Raw genomic sequence first — 6656 nt, 5'->3', positions numbered from 1 at the left:
TTGCTTTCCCTCAATTTTGTAGTATTTTTTAGGGATAAGACTTCATATTTTCTTTTCTTTTGTTAGTCTGGATACTAATTTAGGGATTTTCTACATGGACCAAGTATCTGGAAAGTTGTCAGTTGTATATATGTCTATATGTATATATATCTAAATATGTTAAGTTTGTATGAACTAACTTGGGATATATATAGGTATGAAAATTTTTTCTGTAATCTCGTTGCTATTTGATTTTACTGTAGTTTGGTACTTGTTTTAAATTGTATATCTCTGATGATGTTTTTGTTTGTTGTTAACGCGTTTATTAAGAAAAATTATATGATAAAAATAAGCTAACATACGCGATTCCGTTAGTACAAAAGGCTCATATGTAGTATATATTATTGAGTCTAGAGTCTTATAGGGTGGTGCACAAAATTGTGATACATATCCATGGCTTCAAAGGCCTGGTGCTCTGATCTAGTTTTATTGTCTGTCACAACTTCGATACAACTAACCAGCAAGTGCACTGGGTCGTCCAAGTAATACCTTACGTGAGTAAGGGTCGAATCCCACGGAGATTGTTGGTATGAAGCAAGCTATGGTCACCTTGTAAATCTCAGTCAGGCAGATATAAAGTGATAATGGTGTTTTTGAATAATAAATAATAGAATAGGGATAGAGATACTTATGTAAATCATTGGTAGGAATTTCAGATAAGCGAATGGAGATGCTTTTCGTTCCTCTGAACCTCTACTTTCCTGCTATCTTCATCCAATCAGTCTTACTCCTTTCCATGGCTGGCTTTATGTGATACATCACCACTGTCAATGGCTACTTTCGGTCATCTCACGGGAAAATGATCCAATGCCCTGTCACGGCACGGCTAATCGTCTGGAGGCATCACCCTTGTCAATGGCTTCATCTTATCCTCTCAGTGAATAATATGCTCACGCACCCTGTCACGGCACGGCTATTCATCTGTCGGTTCTCGATTATGCTGGAATAGGATTTACTATCCTTTTGCGTCTGTCACTAACGCCCTGCAATCGCGAGTTAGGAGCTCGTCACAGTCATTCAATCATTGAATCCTACTCGGAATACCACAGACAAGGTTTAGACCTTCTGGATTCTCTTGAATGCCGCCATCATTCTAGCTTACGCCACGAAGATTCTGGTTAGGAGATCTAAGAGATATTCATTCTAGCTTAATTCATGTAGAACGGAAGTGTTTGTCAGGCACGCGTTCATAAGGGAGAAGGATGATGAGCGTCACACATAATCATCACCTTCATCACGTTCTTGGGTGCGAATGGATATCTTAGAAGCAAAATAAGAAGAATTGAATAGAAAACAGTAGTACTTTGCATTAATCTTTGAGGAACAGCAGAGCTCCCCACCTTAATCTATGGAGTGTAGAAACTCTACCGTTAAAAATACATAAGTGAAGGTCCAGGCATGGCCGAGATGGCCAGCCCCCTAAAACGTGATAAAAGGATCATAAGGTAATCCAAAGATGCCTAATACAATAGTAAGAGGTCCTATTTATAATAAACTAGCTACTAGGGTTTACATGAGTAAGTATTTGATGTATAAATCCACTTCCGGGGCCCACTTGGTGTGTGTTTGGGCTGAGCTTAAGTGTTGCACGTGCAGAGGCCAATTGTGGAGTTGAACGCCAGTTTTTGTGCCAGTTTGGGCGTTCAACTCTGGTTTTGGATCCTTTTCTGGCGCTGGACGCCAGATTTGGGTAGAAAGATGGCGTTGAACGCCAGGTTACGTCGTCAATTCTTGGCCAAAGTATGCACTATTATATATTGCTGGAAAGCCCTGGATGTCTACTTTCCAACGCAATTGGAAGCGCGCCATTTCGAGTTATGTAGCTCCAGAAAATCCACTTTGAGTGCAGGGAGGTCAGAATCCAACAGCATCAGCAGTCCTTTTTCAACCTCTGAATCTGATTTCTGCTCAAGTCCCTCAATTTCAGCCAGAAAATACCTGAAATCACAGAAAAACACACAAACTCATAGTAAAGTCCAGAAATGTGAATTTAACACAAAATCTATTAAAAACATCCCTAAAAGTAACTAGATCCTACTAAAAACATACTAAAAACAATGTCAAAAAGCGTATAAATTATCCGCTCATCACAACACCAAACTTAAATTGTTGCTTGTCCCCAAGCAACTGAAAATCAAAATAGGATAAAAAGAATAGAATATACTATAAATTCCAAACTATCAATGAAACAGAGCTTCAATCATATGAGCGGGACTTATAGCTTTTTGCCTCTTGAATAGTTTTGGCATCTCACTTTATCCATTGAGGTTCAGAATGATTGGCATCTATAGGAACTTCAGATTTCGAATAGTGTTATTGACTCTCTTAGTTCAGTATGATGATTCTTGAACACAGCTTCTTTATGAGTCTTGGCCGTGGCCCTAAGCATTTTGTTTTCCAGTATTACCACCGGATACATAAATGCCACAGACGCATAATTGGGTGAACCTTTTCAGATTGTGACTCAGCTTTGCTAAAGTCCCCAATTAGAGGTGTCCAGGGTTCTTAAGCACACTCTTTTTTTTTTTGCTTTGGACCTTGACTTTAACCGCTCAGTCTCAAGTTTTCACTTGACACCTACACGCCACAAGCACATGGTTAGGGACAGCTTGGTTTAGCCGCTTAGACCAGGATTTTATTCCTTTAGGCCCTCCTATCCACTGATGCTCAAAGCCTTGGGGTCCTTTTTAATTGCCCTTGCCTTTTGGTTTTAAGGGTTATTGGCTTTTTGCTCTTGCCTCTTGGTTTTAAGAGCTTTGGCTTTTTCTGCTTGCTTTTTCTTTTTCTTTCTATTTTTTTTTCGCCTATTTTTTTTTTCTGCAAGCTTTGTTCTTTGCTGCTTTTTCTTGCTTCAAGAATCATTTTTATGATTTTTCAGATTATCAAATAACATGTCTCCTAGTCATCATTCTTTCAAGAGCCAACATATTTAACATTCTTAAACAACAACTTCAAAAGACATATGCACTGTTCAAGCATACATTCAGAAAACAAGAAGCATTGTCACCACATCAATATAATTAAACTAAGTTCAAGGATAAATTCGAAACTCATGTACTTCTTGTTCTTTTGAATTAAAACATTTTTCATTTAAGAGAGGTGATGGATTCATAGGACATTTATAACTTTAAGACAAAGTTACTAACTACTAATGATCATGTAATGAAGACACAAACATAGATAAGCACATAACATAGAAAACGAAAAGCAGAAGAATTAAGAACAAGGAATGAATCCACCTTAGTGATGGTGGCATTTCCTTCTTGAGGAATCAATGATGTCCTTGAGCTCTTCTATGTCTCTTCCTTGCCTTTGTTGCTCCTCCTTCAGTGCTTTTAGATCTTCTCTGATTTCATGAAGGATGATGGAGTGCTCTTGATGTTCCACCCTTAGTTGCTTCCAATAATTGTGTGGAAGAAAATGTATCCCTTGAGGTATCTCAGGGATCTCTTGATTTGCAGTCAAATGTTCTACCACTGAGCTATAGACCCTTGATGGAAGCTTTTGTCTTCCCTTTCCTCTTTCTAGAGGTTTCTCTGGCTTTAGGTGCCATCAATAGTTATGGAAAAAAACAAAAAAGCTATGCTTTTACCACACCAAACTTAGAATGTTGCTCGCCCTCGAGCAAAAGAAGAAAGAATAGAAGAATAAGAAGAAGATATGGAGGAGATGGATGGGAGTGTGTATTCGGCCATATGGGTGGGATTGGGTGGGAGAGAGATGTTGAATTTTTGAAGGTAGTGGGTGTATGGATGTGAGTGGTAAATGGAAAAAAAGAAGGGATGATCATGAATGGAAAGAGAGATGATGAGGTAGGTGGGGATCCTGTGGGGTCCACAGATCCTGAGATGATCCTGTGGGGTACACAGATCCTGAGGTGTCAAGGCATTTACATCCCTGCACCAATTTAGGCATGTAAAATGCCCTTGCACACAACTCTGGGCGTTCAGCGCCAGGTTGGTGCCCATTTTGGGCGTTCAACGCCCCTTTGCTGCCATTTCTGGCGTTGAACACCAGAACCATGCTTGTTCTGGGCGTTCAGCGCCAGGATGCTCCCATTCTGGGCGTTCAGCGCCAGAACTATGCTCTGTTCTGGCGTTTGAACGCCAGACAGATGCTCCTCCAGGGTGTGATTTTTCTTCTGCTGTTTTTGATTCCGTTTTCAATTTTTATATTTATTTTGTGACTCCACATGATCATGAACCTACAAAGACATATAACTAAAAAAATATAGTTAGATAAATAAAAATTGGGTTGCCTCCCAACAAGCGCTTCTTTAATGTCAATAGCTTGACAGTGGGCTCTCATGGAGCCTCACAGATGTGCAGAGCTTTGTTGAGACTCTCCAACACCAAACTTAGAGTTTGGATATGGGAGTTCAACACCAAACTTAGAGTTTGGTTGTGGCCTCCCAACACCAAACTTGGAGTTTGACTGTGGGGGCTCTGGTTGACTCTGCTTGGAGAGAAGCTTTTTCTGCTTCCTCTCCATGGTTGCAGAGGGAGATCCTTAAGTTTTAAACACAAGGGAGTTCTCATTCCATTGAAGGAATATTTCACCTCTGTCAACATCAATCACAGCTCTTGCTGTGGCCAGGAAAGGTCTTCCTAGGATGATGGATTCATCCTCTTCCTTTCCAGTATCCAGGACTATGAAATCAGCAGGGATGTAAAGGCCTTCAACCTTTACTAACACGTCCTCTACTTGTCCATAAGCCTGTTTTCTTGAGCTGTCTGCCATCTCTAATGAGATTTTAGCAGCTTGCACCCCATAGATTCCCAGTTTCTCTATTACAGAGAGGGGCATGAGGTTTATTCCTGAACCAAGGTCACACAGACCCTTAAAGATCATGGTGCCTATGGTACAGGGTATTATGAACTTTCCAGGATCCTGTCTCTTCTGAGGCAATGTCAGTTGATCCAGATCACTTAGTTCATTGATGAACAAGGGAGGTTCAACTTCCCAAGTATCAATGCCAAATAATTTGGCATTTAGCTTCATGATTGCACCAAGAAACTTGGCAGTTTGCTCTTCAGTAACATCCTCATTCTCTTCAGAAGAGGAATACTCATCAGAGCTCATGAAGGGCATAAGGAGGTTCAATGGGATCTCTATGGTCTCTAGATGGGCCCCAGAGTCCTTTGGTTCCTCAGAGGGAAGCTCCTTATTGACCACTGGACGTCCCAGGAGGTCTTCCTCCTTGGGATTCACGTCCTCTCCTCTCCTCACAGGTTCGGCCATGATGCTTATGTCAATGGCCTTGCACTCTCCTTTTGGATTCTCTTCTGTATTGCTTGGGAGAGTACTAGGAGGGATTTCAGTGATCCTTTTACTCAGCTGGCCCACTTGTGCTTCTAGATTTCTAATGGAAGACCTTGTTTCATTCATGAAACTTACAGTGACCTTAGATAGATCAGAGACTAGATTTGCTAAATTAGAAGCATTTTGTTCAGAGTTCTCTGTCTGTTGCTGAGTGGATGATGGAAAAGGTTTACTATTGCTAAACCTGTTTCTTCCACCATTATTAAAGCCTTGTTGAGGCTTTTGATCCTTCCATGAGAAATTTGGATGATTTCTCCATGATAAGTTATAGGTGTTTCCATAAGGTTCACCTAAATAATTTACCTCTGCTATTGCAGGGTTTTCAGGATCGTAAGCTTCTTCTTCAGAAGATGCCTCTTGAGTACTGTTGGATGCAGCTTGCATTCCATGCAAACTCTGAGAGATCATATTGACTTGCTGAGTTAATATTTTATTCTGAGCCAATATGGAATTCAGAGTATCAACCTCAAGAACTCCCTTCTTCATAGGCGTCCCATTACTCACAGGATTCCTTTCAGAAGTGTACATGAACTGGTTATTAGCGACCATGTCAATGAGTTCTTGAGCTTCTGTAGGCGTTTTCTTTAGGTGAATGGATCCACCTGCAGAAGTATCCAATGACATCTTAGATAACTCAGACAGACCATCATAGAATATATCCAGGATGGTCCATTCTGAAAGCATGTCAGAAGGACACTTTTTGGTCAACTGTTTGTATCTTTCCCAAGCTTCATAGAGAGATTCACCTTCTTTCTGTCTGAAGGTTTGAACATCAGCTCTAAGCTTGCTCAGCTTTTGAGGAGGAAAGTACTTGGCTAAGAAAGCCGTGACCAGCTTATCCCAAGAGTTCAGGCTGTCTTTGGGTTGAGAATCCAACCATAATCTAGCTCTGTCTCTTACAGCAAAAGGGAAAAGCATGAGTCTGTAGACTTCAGGATCTACTCCATTAGTCTTAACAGTATCACATATCTGCAAGAATTCAGTTAAGCACTGAAAAGGATCTTCGGATGGAAGTCCATGAAACTTGCAGTTCTGCTGCATCAGAGAAACTAATTGAGGTTTCAGCTCAAAGTTGTTTGCTCCAATGGCAGGAATGGAGATGCTTCTTCCATGTAAATTGGAATTAGGTACAGTAAAGTCACCAAGCATCTTCCTTACATTATTATTATTTTCGGCTGCCAACTCCTCTGCCTGTTCGAAAATTTCTGAAAGGTTATCTCTGGATTGTTGTATTTTAGCTTCTCTTAGTTTTCTCTTCAGAGTCCTTTCAGGTTCTGGATCTGCTTCCACAAGAA

General features: G+C 40.5%; 1 non-coding gene across 1 annotated transcript; it reads left to right on the top strand.

Moving 5' to 3' along the window:
* The first annotated feature begins 6039 nt into the window (after positions 1-6039).
* Positions 6040-6147, top strand: LOC148551009 (small nucleolar RNA R71). Its single transcript, XR_015893804.1, has one exon. It is a non-coding gene; the product is annotated as a small nucleolar RNA R71 (small nucleolar RNA).
* The last annotated feature ends 509 nt before the right edge of the window (positions 6148-6656 follow it).

This window comes from Arachis ipaensis, chromosome B7 (genome assembly GCF_059453495.1).
Source record: "Arachis ipaensis isolate K30076 ecotype BB chromosome B7, ASM5945349v1, whole genome shotgun sequence".
Lineage (NCBI taxonomy): Eukaryota > Viridiplantae > Streptophyta > Magnoliopsida > Fabales > Fabaceae > Arachis > Arachis ipaensis.
This window is presented reverse-complemented; position numbering and strand designations above follow the sequence as displayed.